At 48.2% G+C, this 13,130-nt stretch overlaps 29 non-coding genes across 29 annotated transcripts; all 29 read left to right on the top strand.

The window, feature by feature from the left end:
• The first annotated feature begins 96 nt into the window (after positions 1-96).
• Positions 97-169, top strand: trnav-cac (transfer RNA valine (anticodon CAC)). The gene has a single exon. It is a non-coding gene; the product is annotated as a tRNA-Val (tRNA).
• A 207-nt stretch (positions 170-376) lies between these two features.
• trnav-cac (transfer RNA valine (anticodon CAC)) lies at positions 377-449 on the top strand. Its single transcript has one exon. It is a non-coding gene; the product is annotated as a tRNA-Val (tRNA).
• A 207-nt stretch (positions 450-656) lies between these two features.
• On the top strand, positions 657-729 carry trnav-cac (transfer RNA valine (anticodon CAC)). Its single transcript has one exon. It is a non-coding gene; the product is annotated as a tRNA-Val (tRNA).
• Positions 730-1,233: 504 nt separating this feature from the next.
• On the top strand, positions 1,234-1,306 carry trnav-cac (transfer RNA valine (anticodon CAC)). The gene has a single exon. It is a non-coding gene; the product is annotated as a tRNA-Val (tRNA).
• A 207-nt stretch (positions 1,307-1,513) lies between these two features.
• Positions 1,514-1,586, top strand: trnav-cac (transfer RNA valine (anticodon CAC)). The gene has a single exon. It is a non-coding gene; the product is annotated as a tRNA-Val (tRNA).
• A 487-nt stretch (positions 1,587-2,073) lies between these two features.
• On the top strand, positions 2,074-2,146 carry trnav-cac (transfer RNA valine (anticodon CAC)). The gene has a single exon. It is a non-coding gene; the product is annotated as a tRNA-Val (tRNA).
• Positions 2,147-2,650: 504 nt separating this feature from the next.
• On the top strand, positions 2,651-2,723 carry trnav-cac (transfer RNA valine (anticodon CAC)). The gene has a single exon. It is a non-coding gene; the product is annotated as a tRNA-Val (tRNA).
• A 207-nt stretch (positions 2,724-2,930) lies between these two features.
• On the top strand, positions 2,931-3,003 carry trnav-cac (transfer RNA valine (anticodon CAC)). The gene has a single exon. It is a non-coding gene; the product is annotated as a tRNA-Val (tRNA).
• A 487-nt stretch (positions 3,004-3,490) lies between these two features.
• Positions 3,491-3,563, top strand: trnav-cac (transfer RNA valine (anticodon CAC)). The gene has a single exon. It is a non-coding gene; the product is annotated as a tRNA-Val (tRNA).
• A 504-nt stretch (positions 3,564-4,067) lies between these two features.
• On the top strand, positions 4,068-4,140 carry trnav-cac (transfer RNA valine (anticodon CAC)). Its single transcript has one exon. It is a non-coding gene; the product is annotated as a tRNA-Val (tRNA).
• A 504-nt stretch (positions 4,141-4,644) lies between these two features.
• trnav-cac (transfer RNA valine (anticodon CAC)) lies at positions 4,645-4,717 on the top strand. The gene has a single exon. It is a non-coding gene; the product is annotated as a tRNA-Val (tRNA).
• A 207-nt stretch (positions 4,718-4,924) lies between these two features.
• trnav-cac (transfer RNA valine (anticodon CAC)) lies at positions 4,925-4,997 on the top strand. Its single transcript has one exon. It is a non-coding gene; the product is annotated as a tRNA-Val (tRNA).
• Positions 4,998-5,484: 487 nt separating this feature from the next.
• trnav-cac (transfer RNA valine (anticodon CAC)) lies at positions 5,485-5,557 on the top strand. The gene has a single exon. It is a non-coding gene; the product is annotated as a tRNA-Val (tRNA).
• Positions 5,558-6,061: 504 nt separating this feature from the next.
• Positions 6,062-6,134, top strand: trnav-cac (transfer RNA valine (anticodon CAC)). The gene has a single exon. It is a non-coding gene; the product is annotated as a tRNA-Val (tRNA).
• A 207-nt stretch (positions 6,135-6,341) lies between these two features.
• Positions 6,342-6,414, top strand: trnav-cac (transfer RNA valine (anticodon CAC)). Its single transcript has one exon. It is a non-coding gene; the product is annotated as a tRNA-Val (tRNA).
• A 207-nt stretch (positions 6,415-6,621) lies between these two features.
• Positions 6,622-6,694, top strand: trnav-cac (transfer RNA valine (anticodon CAC)). Its single transcript has one exon. It is a non-coding gene; the product is annotated as a tRNA-Val (tRNA).
• A 207-nt stretch (positions 6,695-6,901) lies between these two features.
• trnav-cac (transfer RNA valine (anticodon CAC)) lies at positions 6,902-6,974 on the top strand. Its single transcript has one exon. It is a non-coding gene; the product is annotated as a tRNA-Val (tRNA).
• Positions 6,975-7,478: 504 nt separating this feature from the next.
• On the top strand, positions 7,479-7,551 carry trnav-cac (transfer RNA valine (anticodon CAC)). Its single transcript has one exon. It is a non-coding gene; the product is annotated as a tRNA-Val (tRNA).
• A 207-nt stretch (positions 7,552-7,758) lies between these two features.
• On the top strand, positions 7,759-7,831 carry trnav-cac (transfer RNA valine (anticodon CAC)). Its single transcript has one exon. It is a non-coding gene; the product is annotated as a tRNA-Val (tRNA).
• A 487-nt stretch (positions 7,832-8,318) lies between these two features.
• On the top strand, positions 8,319-8,391 carry trnav-cac (transfer RNA valine (anticodon CAC)). The gene has a single exon. It is a non-coding gene; the product is annotated as a tRNA-Val (tRNA).
• Positions 8,392-8,895: 504 nt separating this feature from the next.
• On the top strand, positions 8,896-8,968 carry trnav-cac (transfer RNA valine (anticodon CAC)). The gene has a single exon. It is a non-coding gene; the product is annotated as a tRNA-Val (tRNA).
• Positions 8,969-9,175: 207 nt separating this feature from the next.
• On the top strand, positions 9,176-9,248 carry trnav-cac (transfer RNA valine (anticodon CAC)). The gene has a single exon. It is a non-coding gene; the product is annotated as a tRNA-Val (tRNA).
• Positions 9,249-9,735: 487 nt separating this feature from the next.
• On the top strand, positions 9,736-9,808 carry trnav-cac (transfer RNA valine (anticodon CAC)). The gene has a single exon. It is a non-coding gene; the product is annotated as a tRNA-Val (tRNA).
• Positions 9,809-10,312: 504 nt separating this feature from the next.
• trnav-cac (transfer RNA valine (anticodon CAC)) lies at positions 10,313-10,385 on the top strand. The gene has a single exon. It is a non-coding gene; the product is annotated as a tRNA-Val (tRNA).
• A 207-nt stretch (positions 10,386-10,592) lies between these two features.
• Positions 10,593-10,665, top strand: trnav-cac (transfer RNA valine (anticodon CAC)). The gene has a single exon. It is a non-coding gene; the product is annotated as a tRNA-Val (tRNA).
• A 784-nt stretch (positions 10,666-11,449) lies between these two features.
• Positions 11,450-11,522, top strand: trnav-cac (transfer RNA valine (anticodon CAC)). Its single transcript has one exon. It is a non-coding gene; the product is annotated as a tRNA-Val (tRNA).
• Positions 11,523-12,026: 504 nt separating this feature from the next.
• Positions 12,027-12,099, top strand: trnav-cac (transfer RNA valine (anticodon CAC)). The gene has a single exon. It is a non-coding gene; the product is annotated as a tRNA-Val (tRNA).
• Positions 12,100-12,603: 504 nt separating this feature from the next.
• trnav-cac (transfer RNA valine (anticodon CAC)) lies at positions 12,604-12,676 on the top strand. The gene has a single exon. It is a non-coding gene; the product is annotated as a tRNA-Val (tRNA).
• Positions 12,677-12,883: 207 nt separating this feature from the next.
• trnav-cac (transfer RNA valine (anticodon CAC)) lies at positions 12,884-12,956 on the top strand. Its single transcript has one exon. It is a non-coding gene; the product is annotated as a tRNA-Val (tRNA).
• The last annotated feature ends 174 nt before the right edge of the window (positions 12,957-13,130 follow it).

Here is a 13,130-nt window from a genome sequence, read left to right as displayed (position 1 = left end):
TTTCATTGTGATCAAAGTCAACTCCTGATGAAGCCGTCAGACCAAGATCATCTGCAAAGAGCAGAGGGCCATATGCCCAATGCCAAACAAGCCGCCGTTTCCGTGGTGTAGTGGTCATCACGTTCGCCTCACACGCGAAAGGTCCCCAGTTCGAAACTGGGCGGAAACACTCCAGGCTGACGTTGAGCTTTTCTCCACTCCTTGGCTGAGAACCACGCCCTTGTACATGTATGTAGGAGCTGACTTCCATCCCAACCTCTTTACAAATGTCTTCAAAGTCTTTCATTGTGATCAAAGTCAACTCCTGATGAAGCCGTCAGACCAAGATCATCTGCAAAGAGCAGAGGGCCATATGCCCAATGCCAAACAAGCCGCCGTTTCCGTGGTGTAGTGGTCATCACGTTCGCCTCACACGCGAAAGGTCCCCAGTTCGAAACTGGGCGGAAACACTCCAGGCTGACGTTGAGCTTTTCTCCACTCCTTGGCTGAGAACCACGCCCTTGTACATGTATGTAGGAGCTGACTTCCATCCCAACCTCTTTACAAATGTCTTCAAACTCTTTCATTGTGATCAAAGTCAACTCCTGATGAAGCCGTCAGACCAAGATCATCTGCAAAGAGCAGAGGGCCATATGCCCATTGCCAAACAAGCCGCCGTTTCCGTGGTGTAGTGGTCATCACGTTCGCCTCACACGCGAAAGGTCCCCAGTTCGAAACTGGGCGGAAACAATATCGTTTTTTTTTTGGTTTACTCTGCAGCGGAATATCTTCTCTCGATTGGTCATTAAAGACCACTCGTCTAGTTTCTGCAAAATTCAACTCTCTGATGAAGCCAACAGATTTATTCGTGGCTTATTAACAAGAAACTCCCCGTCAGGGAATCGAACCCTGGTCTTCTGCGTGACAAGCAGAGATACTGTCCACTATACTAACGAGGACTCCTTCAGTATATTTAATTGGCAGGTATCTGGCCGGGGTTAAGAGGAGGTATGCACTATAATTCTGTATTATTGGGGATAAACATCACTCCGGGCCAACGTTGAGAATTTCTCCACTCCTTGGCTGAGAACCACGGTCTCGTACATGTATGTAGGAGCTGACTTCCATCCCAACCTCTTTACAAATGTCTTCAAACTCTTTCATTGTGATCAAAGTCAACTCCTGATGAAGCCGTCAGACCAAGATCATCTGCAAAGAGCAGAGGGCCATATGCCCAATGCCAAACAAGCCGCCGTTTCCGTGGTGTAGTGGTCATCACGTTCGCCTCACACGCGAAAGGTCCCCAGTTCGAAACTGGGCGGAAACACTCCAGGCTGACGTTGAGCTTTTCTCCACTCCTTGGCTGAGAACCACGCCCTTGTACATGTATGTAGGAGCTGACTTCCATCCCAACCTCTTTACAAATGTCTTCAAACTCTTTCATTGTGATCAAAGTCAACTCCTGATGAAGCCGTCAGACCAAGATCATCTGCAAAGAGCAGAGGGCCATATGCCCAATGCCAAACAAGCCGCCGTTTCCGTGGTGTAGTGGTCATCACGTTCGCCTCACACGCGAAAGGTCCCCAGTTCGAAACTGGGCGGAAACACTCCAGGCTGACGTTGAGCTTTTCTCCACTCCTTGGCTGAGAACCACGCCCTTGTACATGTATGTAGGAGCTGACTTCCATCCCAACCTCTTTACAAATGTCTTCAAACTCTTTCATTGTGATCAAAGTCAACTCCTGATGAAGTCGTCAGACCAAGATCATCTGCAAAGAGCAGAGGGCCATATGCCCAATGCCAAACAAGCCGCCGTTTCCGTGGTGTAGTGGTCATCACGTTCGCCTCACACGCGAAAGGTACCCAGTTCGAAACTGGGCGGAAACACTCCAGGCTGACGTTGAGCTTTTCTCCACTCCTTGGCTGAGAACCACGCCCTTGTACATGTATGTAGGAGCTGACTTCCAACCCAACCTCTTTACAAATGTCTTCAAACTCTTTCATTGTGATCAAAGTCAACTCCTGATGAAGCCGTCAGACCAAGATCATCTGCAAAGAGCAGAGGGCCATATGCCCAATGCCAAACAAGCCGCCGTTTCCGTGGTGTAGTGGTCATCACGTTCGCCTCACACGCGAAAGGTCCCCAGTTCGAAACTGGGCGGAAACAATATCGTTTTTTTTTTGGTTTACTCTGCAGCGGAATATCTTCTCTCGATTGGTCATTAAAGACCACTCGTCTAGTTTCTGCAAAATTCAACTCTCTGATGAAGCCAACAGATTTATTCGTGGCTCATTAACAAGAAACTCCCCGTCAGGGAATCGAACCCTGGTCTTCTGCGTGACAAGCAGAGATACTGTCCACTATACTAACGAGGACTCCTTCAGTATATTTAATTGGCAGGTATCTGGCCGGGGTTAAGAGGAGGTATGCACTATAATTCTGTATTATTGGGGATGAACATCACTCCGGGCCAACGTTGAGAATTTCTCCACTCCTTGGCTGAGAACCACGGTCTCGTACATGTATGTAGGAGCTGACTTCCATCCCAACCTCTTTACAAATGTCTTCAAACTCTTTCATTGTGATCAAAGTCAACTCCTGATGAAGCCGTCAGACCAAGATCATCTGCAAAGAGCAGAGGGCCATATGCCCAATGCCAAACAAGCCGCCGTTTCCGTGGTGTAGTGGTCATCACGTTCGCCTCACACGCGAAAGGTCCCCAGTTCGAAACTGGGCGGAAACACTCCAGGCTGACGTTGAGCTTTTCTCCACTCCTTGGCTGAGAACCACGCCCTTGTACATGTATGTAGGAGCTGACTTCCATCCCAACCTCTTTACAAATGTCTTCAAAGTCTTTCATTGTGATCAAAGTCAACTCCTGATGAAGCCGTCAGACCAAGATCATCTGCAAAGAGCAGAGGGCCATATGCCCAATGCCAAACAAGCCGCCGTTTCCGTGGTGTAGTGGTCATCACGTTCGCCTCACACGCGAAAGGTCCCCAGTTCGAAACTGGGCGGAAACACTCCAGGCTGACGTTGAGCTTTTCTCCACTCCTTGGCTGAGAACCACGCCCTTGTACATGTATGTAGGAGCTGACTTCCATCCCAACCTCTTTACAAATGTCTTCAAACTCTTTCATTGTGATCAAAGTCAACTCCTGATGAAGCTGTCAGACCAAGATCATCTGCAAAGAGCAGAGGGCCATATGCCCAATGCCAAACAAGCCGCCGTTTCCGTGGTGTAGTGGTCATCACGTTCGCCTCACACGCGAAAGGTCCCCAGTTCGAAACTGGGCCGAAACACTCCAGGCTGACGTTGAGCTTTTCTCCACTCCTTGGCTGAGAACCACGCCCTTGTACATGTATGTAGGAGCTGACTTCCATCCCAACCTCTTTACAAATGTCTTCAAACTCTTTCATTGTGATCAAAGTCAACTCCTGATGAAGCCGTCAGACCAAGATCATCTGCAAAGAGCAGAGGGCCATATGCCCAATGCCAAACAAGCCGCCGTTTCCGTGGTGTAGTGGTCATCACGTTCGCCTCACACGCGAAAGGTCCCCAGTTCGAAACTGGGCGGAAACAATATCGTTTTTTTTTTGGTTTACTCTGCAGCGGAATATCTTCTCTCGATTGGTCATTAAAGACCACTCGTCTAGTTTCTGCAAAATTCAACTCTCTGATGAAGCCAACAGATTTATTCGTGGCTTATTAACAAGAAACTCCCCGTCAGGGAATCGAACCCTGGTCTTCTGCGTGACAAGCAGAGATATTGTCCACTATACTAACGAGGACTCCTTCAGTATATTTAATTGGCAGGTATCTGGCCGGGGTTAAGAGGAGGTATGCACTATAATTCTGTATTATTGGGGATGAACATCACTCCGGGCCAACGTTGAGAATTTCTCCACTCCTTGGCTGAGAACCACGGTCTCGTACATGTATGTAGGAGCTGACTTCCATCCCAACCTCTTTACAAATGTCTTCAAACTCTTTCATTGTGATCAAAGTCAACTCCTGATGAAGCCGTCAGACCAAGATCATCTGCAAAGAGCAGAGGGCCATATGCCCAATGCCAAACAAGCCGCCGTTTCCGTGGTGTAGTGGTCATCACGTTCGCCTCACACGCGAAAGGTCCCCAGTTCGAAACTGGGCGGAAACAATATCGTTTTTTTTTTGGTTTACTCTGCAGCGGAATATCTTCTCTCGATTGGTCATTAAAGACCACTCGTCTAGTTTCTGCAAAATTCAACTCTCTGATGAAGCCAACAGATTTATTCGTGGCTCATTAACAAGAAACTCCCCGTCAGGGAATCGAACCCTGGTCTTCTGCGTGACAAGCAGAGATACTGTCCACTATACTAACGAGGACTCCTTCAGTATATTTAATTGGCAGGTATCTGGCCGGGGTTAAGAGGAGGTATGCACTATAATTCTGTATTATTGGGGATGAACATCACTCCGGGCCAACGTTGAGAATTTCTCCACTCCTTGGCTGAGAACCACGGTCTCGTACATGTATGTAGGAGCTGACTTCCATCCCAACCTCTTTACAAATGTCTTCAAACTCTTTCATTGTGATCAAAGTCAACTCCTGATGAAGCCGTCAGACCAAGATCATCTGCAAAGAGCAGAGGGCCATATGCCCAATGCCAAACAAGCCGCCGTTTCCGTGGTGTAGTGGTCATCACGTTCGCCTCACACGCGAAAGGTCCCCAGTTCGAAACTGGGCGGAAACACTCCAGGCTGACGTTGAGCTTTTCTCCACTCCTTGGCTGAGAACCACGCCCTTGTACATGTATGTAGGAGCTGACTTCCATCCCAACCTCTTTACAAATGTCTTCAAAGTCTTTCATTGTGATCAAAGTCAACTCCTGATGAAGCCGTCAGACCAAGATCATCTGCAAAGAGCAGAGGGCCATATGCCCAATGCCAAACAAGCCGCCGTTTCCGTGGTGTAGTGGTCATCACGTTCGCCTCACACGCGAAAGGTCCCCAGTTCGAAACTGGGCGGAAACACTCCAGGCTGACGTTGAGCTTTTCTCCACTCCTTGGCTGAGAACCACGCCCTTGTACATGTATGTAGGAGCTGACTTCCATCCCAACCTCTTTACAAATGTCTTCAAACTCTTTCATTGTGATCAAAGTCAACTCCTGATGAAGCTGTCAGACCAAGATCATCTGCAAAGAGCAGAGGGCCATATGCCCAATGCCAAACAAGCCGCCGTTTCCGTGGTGTAGTGGTCATCACGTTCGCCTCACACGCGAAAGGTCCCCAGTTCGAAACTGGGCCGAAACACTCCAGGCTGACGTTGAGCTTTTCTCCACTCCTTGGCTGAGAACCACGCCCTTGTACATGTATGTAGGAGCTGACTTCCATCCCAACCTCTTTACAAATGTCTTCAAACTCTTTCATTGTGATCAAAGTCAACTCCTGATGAAGCCGTCAGACCAAGATCATCTGCAAAGAGCAGAGGGCCATATGCCCAATGCCAAACAAGCCGCCGTTTCCGTGGTGTAGTGGTCATCACGTTCGCCTCACACGCGAAAGGTCCCCAGTTCGAAACTGGGCGGAAACAATATCGTTTTTTTTTTGGTTTACTCTGCAGCGGAATATCTTCTCTCGATTGGTCATTAAAGACCACTCGTCTAGTTTCTGCAAAATTCAACTCTCTGATGAAGCCAACAGATTTATTCGTGGCTTATTAACAAGAAACTCCCCGTCAGGGAATCGAACCCTGGTCTTCTGCGTGACAAGCAGAGATATTGTCCACTATACTAACGAGGACTCCTTCAGTATATTTAATTGGCAGGTATCTGGCCGGGGTTAAGAGGAGGTATGCACTATAATTCTGTATTATTGGGGATGAACATCACTCCGGGCCAACGTTGAGAATTTCTCCACTCCTTGGCTGAGAACCACGGTCTCGTACATGTATGTAGGAGCTGACTTCCATCCCAACCTCTTTACAAATGTCTTCAAACTCTTTCATTGTGATCAAAGTCAACTCCTGATGAAGCCGTCAGACCAAGATCATCTGCAAAGAGCAGAGGGCCATATGCCCAATGCCAAACAAGCCGCCGTTTCCGTGGTGTAGTGGTCATCACGTTCGCCTCACACGCGAAAGGTCCCCAGTTCGAAACTGGGCGGAAACACTCCAGGCTGACGTTGAGCTTTTCTCCACTCCTTGGCTGAGAACCACGCCCTTGTACATGTATGTAGGAGCTGACTTCCAACCCAACCTCTTTACAAATGTCTTCAAACTCTTTCATTGTGATCAAAGTCAACTCCTGATGAAGCCGTCAGACCAAGATCATCTGCAAAGAGCAGACGGCCATATGCCCAATGCCAAACAAGCCGCCGTTTCCGTGGTGTAGTGGTCATCACGTTCGCCTCACACGCGAAAGGTCCCCAGTTCGAAACTGGGCGGAAACACTCCAGGCTGACGTTGAGCTTTTCTCCACTCCTTGGCTGAGAACCACGCCCTTGTACATGTATGTAGGAGCTGACTTCCATCCCAACCTCTTTACAAATGTCTTCAAAGTCTTTCATTGTGATCAAAGTCAACTCCTGATGAAGCCGTCAGACCAAGATCATCTGCAAAGAGCAGAGGGCCATATGCCCAATGCCAAACAAGCCGCCGTTTCCGTGGTGTAGTGGTCATCACGTTCGCCTCACACGCGAAAGGTCCCCAGTTCGAAACTGGGCGGAAACACTCCAGGCTGACGTTGAGCTTTTCTCCACTCCTTGGCTGAGAACCACGCCCTTGTACATGTATGTAGGAGCTGACTTCCATCCCAACCTCTTTACAAATGTCTTCAAACTCTTTCATTGTGATCAAAGTCAACTCCTGATGAAGCCGTCAGACCAAGATCATCTGCAAAGAGCAGAGGGCCATATGCCCATTGCCAAACAAGCCGCCGTTTCCGTGGTGTAGTGGTCATCACGTTCGCCTCACACGCGAAAGGTCCCCAGTTCGAAACTGGGCGGAAACAATATCGTTTTTTTTTTGGTTTACTCTGCAGCGGAATATCTTCTCTCGATTGGTCATTAAAGACCACTCGTCTAGTTTCTGCAAAATTCAACTCTCTGATGAAGCCAACAGATTTATTCGTGGCTTATTAACAAGAAACTCCCCGTCAGGGAATCGAACCCTGGTCTTCTGCGTGACAAGCAGAGATACTGTCCACTATACTAACGAGGACTCCTTCAGTATATTTAATTGGCAGGTATCTGGCCGGGGTTAAGAGGAGGTATGCACTATAATTCTGTATTATTGGGGATAAACATCACTCCGGGCCAACGTTGAGAATTTCTCCACTCCTTGGCTGAGAACCACGGTCTCGTACATGTATGTAGGAGCTGACTTCCATCCCAACCTCTTTACAAATGTCTTCAAACTCTTTCATTGTGATCAAAGTCAACTCCTGATGAAGCCGTCAGACCAAGATCATCTGCAAAGAGCAGAGGGCCATATGCCCAATGCCAAACAAGCCGCCGTTTCCGTGGTGTAGTGGTCATCACGTTCGCCTCACACGCGAAAGGTCCCCAGTTCGAAACTGGGCGGAAACACTCCAGGCTGACGTTGAGCTTTTCTCCACTCCTTGGCTGAGAACCACGCCCTTGTACATGTATGTAGGAGCTGACTTCCATCCCAACCTCTTTACAAATGTCTTCAAACTCTTTCATTGTGATCAAAGTCAACTCCTGATGAAGCCGTCAGACCAAGATCATCTGCAAAGAGCAGAGGGCCATATGCCCAATGCCAAACAAGCCGCCGTTTCCGTGGTGTAGTGGTCATCACGTTCGCCTCACACGCGAAAGGTCCCCAGTTCGAAACTGGGCGGAAACACTCCAGGCTGACGTTGAGCTTTTCTCCACTCCTTGGCTGAGAACCACGCCCTTGTACATGTATGTAGGAGCTGACTTCCATCCCAACCTCTTTACAAATGTCTTCAAACTCTTTCATTGTGATCAAAGTCAACTCCTGATGAAGTCGTCAGACCAAGATCATCTGCAAAGAGCAGAGGGCCATATGCCCAATGCCAAACAAGCCGCCGTTTCCGTGGTGTAGTGGTCATCACGTTCGCCTCACACGCGAAAGGTACCCAGTTCGAAACTGGGCGGAAACACTCCAGGCTGACGTTGAGCTTTTCTCCACTCCTTGGCTGAGAACCACGCCCTTGTACATGTATGTAGGAGCTGACTTCCAACCCAACCTCTTTACAAATGTCTTCAAACTCTTTCATTGTGATCAAAGTCAACTCCTGATGAAGCCGTCAGACCAAGATCATCTGCAAAGAGCAGAGGGCCATATGCCCAATGCCAAACAAGCCGCCGTTTCCGTGGTGTAGTGGTCATCACGTTCGCCTCACACGCGAAAGGTCCCCAGTTCGAAACTGGGCGGAAACAATATCGTTTTTTTTTTGGTTTACTCTGCAGCGGAATATCTTCTCTCGATTGGTCATTAAAGACCACTCGTCTAGTTTCTGCAAAATTCAACTCTCTGATGAAGCCAACAGATTTATTCGTGGCTCATTAACAAGAAACTCCCCGTCAGGGAATCGAACCCTGGTCTTCTGCGTGACAAGCAGAGATACTGTCCACTATACTAACGAGGACTCCTTCAGTATATTTAATTGGCAGGTATCTGGCCGGGGTTAAGAGGAGGTATGCACTATAATTCTGTATTATTGGGGATGAACATCACTCCGGGCCAACGTTGAGAATTTCTCCACTCCTTGGCTGAGAACCACGGTCTCGTACATGTATGTAGGAGCTGACTTCCATCCCAACCTCTTTACAAATGTCTTCAAACTCTTTCATTGTGATCAAAGTCAACTCCTGATGAAGCCGTCAGACCAAGATCATCTGCAAAGAGCAGAGGGCCATATGCCCAATGCCAAACAAGCCGCCGTTTCCGTGGTGTAGTGGTCATCACGTTCGCCTCACACGCGAAAGGTCCCCAGTTCGAAACTGGGCGGAAACACTCCAGGCTGACGTTGAGCTTTTCTCCACTCCTTGGCTGAGAACCACGCCCTTGTACATGTATGTAGGAGCTGACTTCCATCCCAACCTCTTTACAAATGTCTTCAAAGTCTTTCATTGTGATCAAAGTCAACTCCTGATGAAGCCGTCAGACCAAGATCATCTGCAAAGAGCAGAGGGCCATATGCCCAATGCCAAACAAGCCGCCGTTTCCGTGGTGTAGTGGTCATCACGTTCGCCTCACACGCGAAAGGTCCCCAGTTCGAAACTGGGCGGAAACACTCCAGGCTGACGTTGAGCTTTTCTCCACTCCTTGGCTGAGAACCACGCCCTTGTACATGTATGTAGGAGCTGACTTCCATCCCAACCTCTTTACAAATGTCTTCAAACTCTTTCATTGTGATCAAAGTCAACTCCTGATGAAGCTGTCAGACCAAGATCATCTGCAAAGAGCAGAGGGCCATATGCCCAATGCCAAACAAGCCGCCGTTTCCGTGGTGTAGTGGTCATCACGTTCGCCTCACACGCGAAAGGTCCCCAGTTCGAAACTGGGCCGAAACACTCCAGGCTGACGTTGAGCTTTTCTCCACTCCTTGGCTGAGAACCACGCCCTTGTACATGTATGTAGGAGCTGACTTCCATCCCAACCTCTTTACAAATGTCTTCAAACTCTTTCATTGTGATCAAAGTCAACTCCTGATGAAGCCGTCAGACCAAGATCATCTGCAAAGAGCAGAGGGCCATATGCCCAATGCCAAACAAGCCGCCGTTTCCGTGGTGTAGTGGTCATCACGTTCGCCTCACACGCGAAAGGTCCCCAGTTCGAAACTGGGCGGAAACAATATCGTTTTTTTTTTGGTTTACTCTGCAGCGGAATATCTTCTCTCGATTGGTCATTAAAGACCACTCGTCTAGTTTCTGCAAAATTCAACTCTCTGATGAAGCCAACAGATTTATTCGTGGCTTATTAACAAGAAACTCCCCGTCAGGGAATCGAACCCTGGTCTTCTGCGTGACAAGCAGAGATATTGTCCACTATACTAACGAGGACTCCTTCAGTATATTTAATTGGCAGGTATCTGGCCGGGGTTAAGAGGAGGTATGCACTATAATTCTGTATTATTGGGGATGAACATCACTCCGGGCCAACGTTGAGAATTTCTCCACTCCTTGGCTGAGAACCACGGTCTCGTACATGTATGTAGGAGCTGACTTCCATCCCAACCTCTTTACAAATGTCTTCAAACTCTTTCATTGTGATCAAAGTCAACTCCTGATGAAGCCGTCAGACCAAGATCATCTGCAAAGAGCAGAGGGCCATATGCCCAATGCCAAACAAGCCGCCGTTTCCGTGGTGTAGTGGTCATCACGTTCGCCTCACACGCGAAAGGTCCCCAGTTCGAAACTGGGCGGAAACACTCCAGGCTGACGTTGAGCTTTTCTCCACTCCTTGGCTGAGAACCACGCCCTTGTACATGTATGTAGGAGCTGACTTCCAACCCAACCTCTTTACAAATGTCTTCAAACTCTTTCATTGTGATCAAAGTCAACTCCTGATGAAGCCGTCAGACCAAGATCATCTGCAAAGAGCAGACGGCCATATGCCCAATGCCAAACAAGCCGCCGTTTCCGTGGTGTAGTGGTCATCACGTTCGCCTCACACGCGAAAGGTCCCCAGTTCGAAACTGGGCGGAAACACTCCAGGCTGACGTTGAGCTTTTCTCCACTCCTTGGCTGAGAACCACGCCCTTGTACATGTATGTAGGAGCTGACTTCCATCCCAACCTCTTTACAAATGTCTTCAAACTCTTTCATTGTGATCAAAGTCAACTCCTGATGAAGCCGTCAGACCAAGATCATCTGCAAAGAGCAGAGGGCCATATGCCCAATGCCAAACAAGCCGCCGTTTCCGTGGTGTAGTGGTCGTCACGTTCGCCTCACACGCGAAAGGTCCCCAGTTCGAAACTGGGCGGAAACAATATCGTTTTTTTTTTGGTTTACTCTGCAGCGGAATATCTTCTCTCGATTGGTCATTAAAGACCACTCGTCTAGTTTCTGCAAAATTCAACTCTCTGATGAAGCCAACAGATTTATTCGTGGCTCATTAACAAGAAACTCCCCGTCAGGGAATCGAACCCTGGTCTTCTGCGTGACAAGCAGAGATACTGTCCACTATACTAACGAGGACTCCTTCAGTATATTTAATTGGCAGGTATCTGGCCGGGGTTAAGAGGAGGTATGCACTATAATTCTGTATTATTGGGGATGAACATCACTCCGGGCCAACGTTGAGAATTTCTCCACTCCTTGGCTGAGAACCACGGTCTCGTACATGTATGTAGGAGCTGACTTCCATCCCAACCTCTTTACAAATGTCTTCAAACTCTTTCATTGTGATCAAAGTCAACTCCTGATGAAGCCGTCAGACCAAGATCATCTGCAAAGAGCAGAGGGCCATATGCCCATTGCCAAACAAGCCGCCGTTTCCGTGGTGTAGTGGTCATCACGTTCGCCTCACACGCGAAAGGTCCCCAGTTCGAAACTGGGCGGAAACAATATCGGTTTTTTTTTGGTTTACTCTGCAGCGGAATATCTTCTCTCGATTGGTCATTAAAGACCACTCGTCTAGTTTCTGCAAAATTCAACTCTCTGATGAAGCCAACAGATTTATTCGTGGCTTATTAACAAGAAACTCCCCGTCAGGGAATCGAACCCTGGTCTTCTGCGTGACAAGCAGAGATACTGTCCACTATACTAACGAGGACTCCTTCAGTATATTTAATTGGCAGGTATCTGGCCGGGGTTAAGAGGAGGTATGCACTATAATTCTGTATTATTGGGGATGAACATCACTCCGGGCCAACGTTGAGAATTTCTCCACTCCTTGGCTGAGAACCACGGTCTCGTACATGTATGTAGGAGCTGACTTCCATCCCAACCTCTTTACAAATGTCTTCAAACTCTTTCATTGTGATCAAAGTCAACTCCTGATGAAGCCGTCAGACCAAGATCATCTGCAAAGAGCAGAGGGCCATATGCCCAATGCCAAACAAGCTGCCGTTTCCGTGGTGTAGTGGTCATCACGTTCGCCTCACACGCGAAAGGTCCCCAGTTCGAAACTGGGCGGAAACAATATCGTTTTTTTTTTGGTTTACTCTGCAGCGGAATATCTTCTCTCGATTGGTCATTAAAGACCACTCGTCTAGTTTCTGCAAAATTCAACTCTCTGATGAAGCCAACAGATTTATTCGTGGCTTATTAACAAGAAACTCCCCGTCAGGGAATCGAACCCTGGTCTTCTGCGTGACAAGCAGAGATACTGTCCACTATACTAACGAGGACTCCTTCAGTATATTTAATTGGCAGGTATCTGGCCGGGGTTAAGAGGAGGTATGCACTATAATTCTGTATTATTGGGGATGAACATCACTCCGGGCCAACGTTGAGAATTTCTCCACTCCTTGGCTGAGAACCACGGTCTCGTACATGTATGTAGGAGCTGACTTCCATCCCAACCTCTTTACAAATGTCTTCAAACTCTTTCATTGTGATCAAAGTCAACTCCTGATGAAGCCGTCAGACCAAGATCATCTGCAAAGAGCAGAGGGCCATATGCCCAATGCCAAACAAGCCGCCGTTTCCGTGGTGTAGTGGTCATCACGTTCGCCTCACACGCGAAAGGTCCCCAGTTCGAAACTGGGCGGAAACACTCCAGGCTGACGTTGAGCTTTTCTCCACTCCTTGGCTGAGAACCACGCCCTTGTACATGTATGTAGGAGCTGACTTCCATCCCAACCTCTTTACAAATGTCTTCAAACTCTTTCATTGTGATCAAAGTCAACTCCTGATGAAGCCGTCAGACCAAGATCATCTGCAAAGAGCAGAGGGCCATATGCCCAATGCCAAACAAGCCGCCGTTTCCGTGGTGTAGTGGTCATCACGTTCGCCTCACACGCGAAAGGTCCCCAGTTCGAAACTGGGCGGAAACAATATCGTTTTTTTTTTGGTTTACTCTGCAGCGGAATATCTTCTCTCGATTGGTCATTAAAGACCACTCGTCTAGTTTCTGCAAAATTCAACTCTCTGATGAAGCCAACAGATTTATTCGTGGCTTATTAACAAGAAACTCCCCGTCAGGGAATCGAACCCTGGTCTTCTGCGTG

The sequence above is a fragment of the Pungitius pungitius genome, unplaced genomic scaffold (assembly GCF_949316345.1).
Source record: "Pungitius pungitius unplaced genomic scaffold, fPunPun2.1 scaffold_25, whole genome shotgun sequence".
In the NCBI taxonomy this organism is placed as follows: Eukaryota; Metazoa; Chordata; class Actinopteri; order Perciformes; family Gasterosteidae; genus Pungitius; species Pungitius pungitius.
Note: the sequence above shows the minus strand (reverse complement) of the source record. Positions and strands in the feature narration are given on the sequence as shown.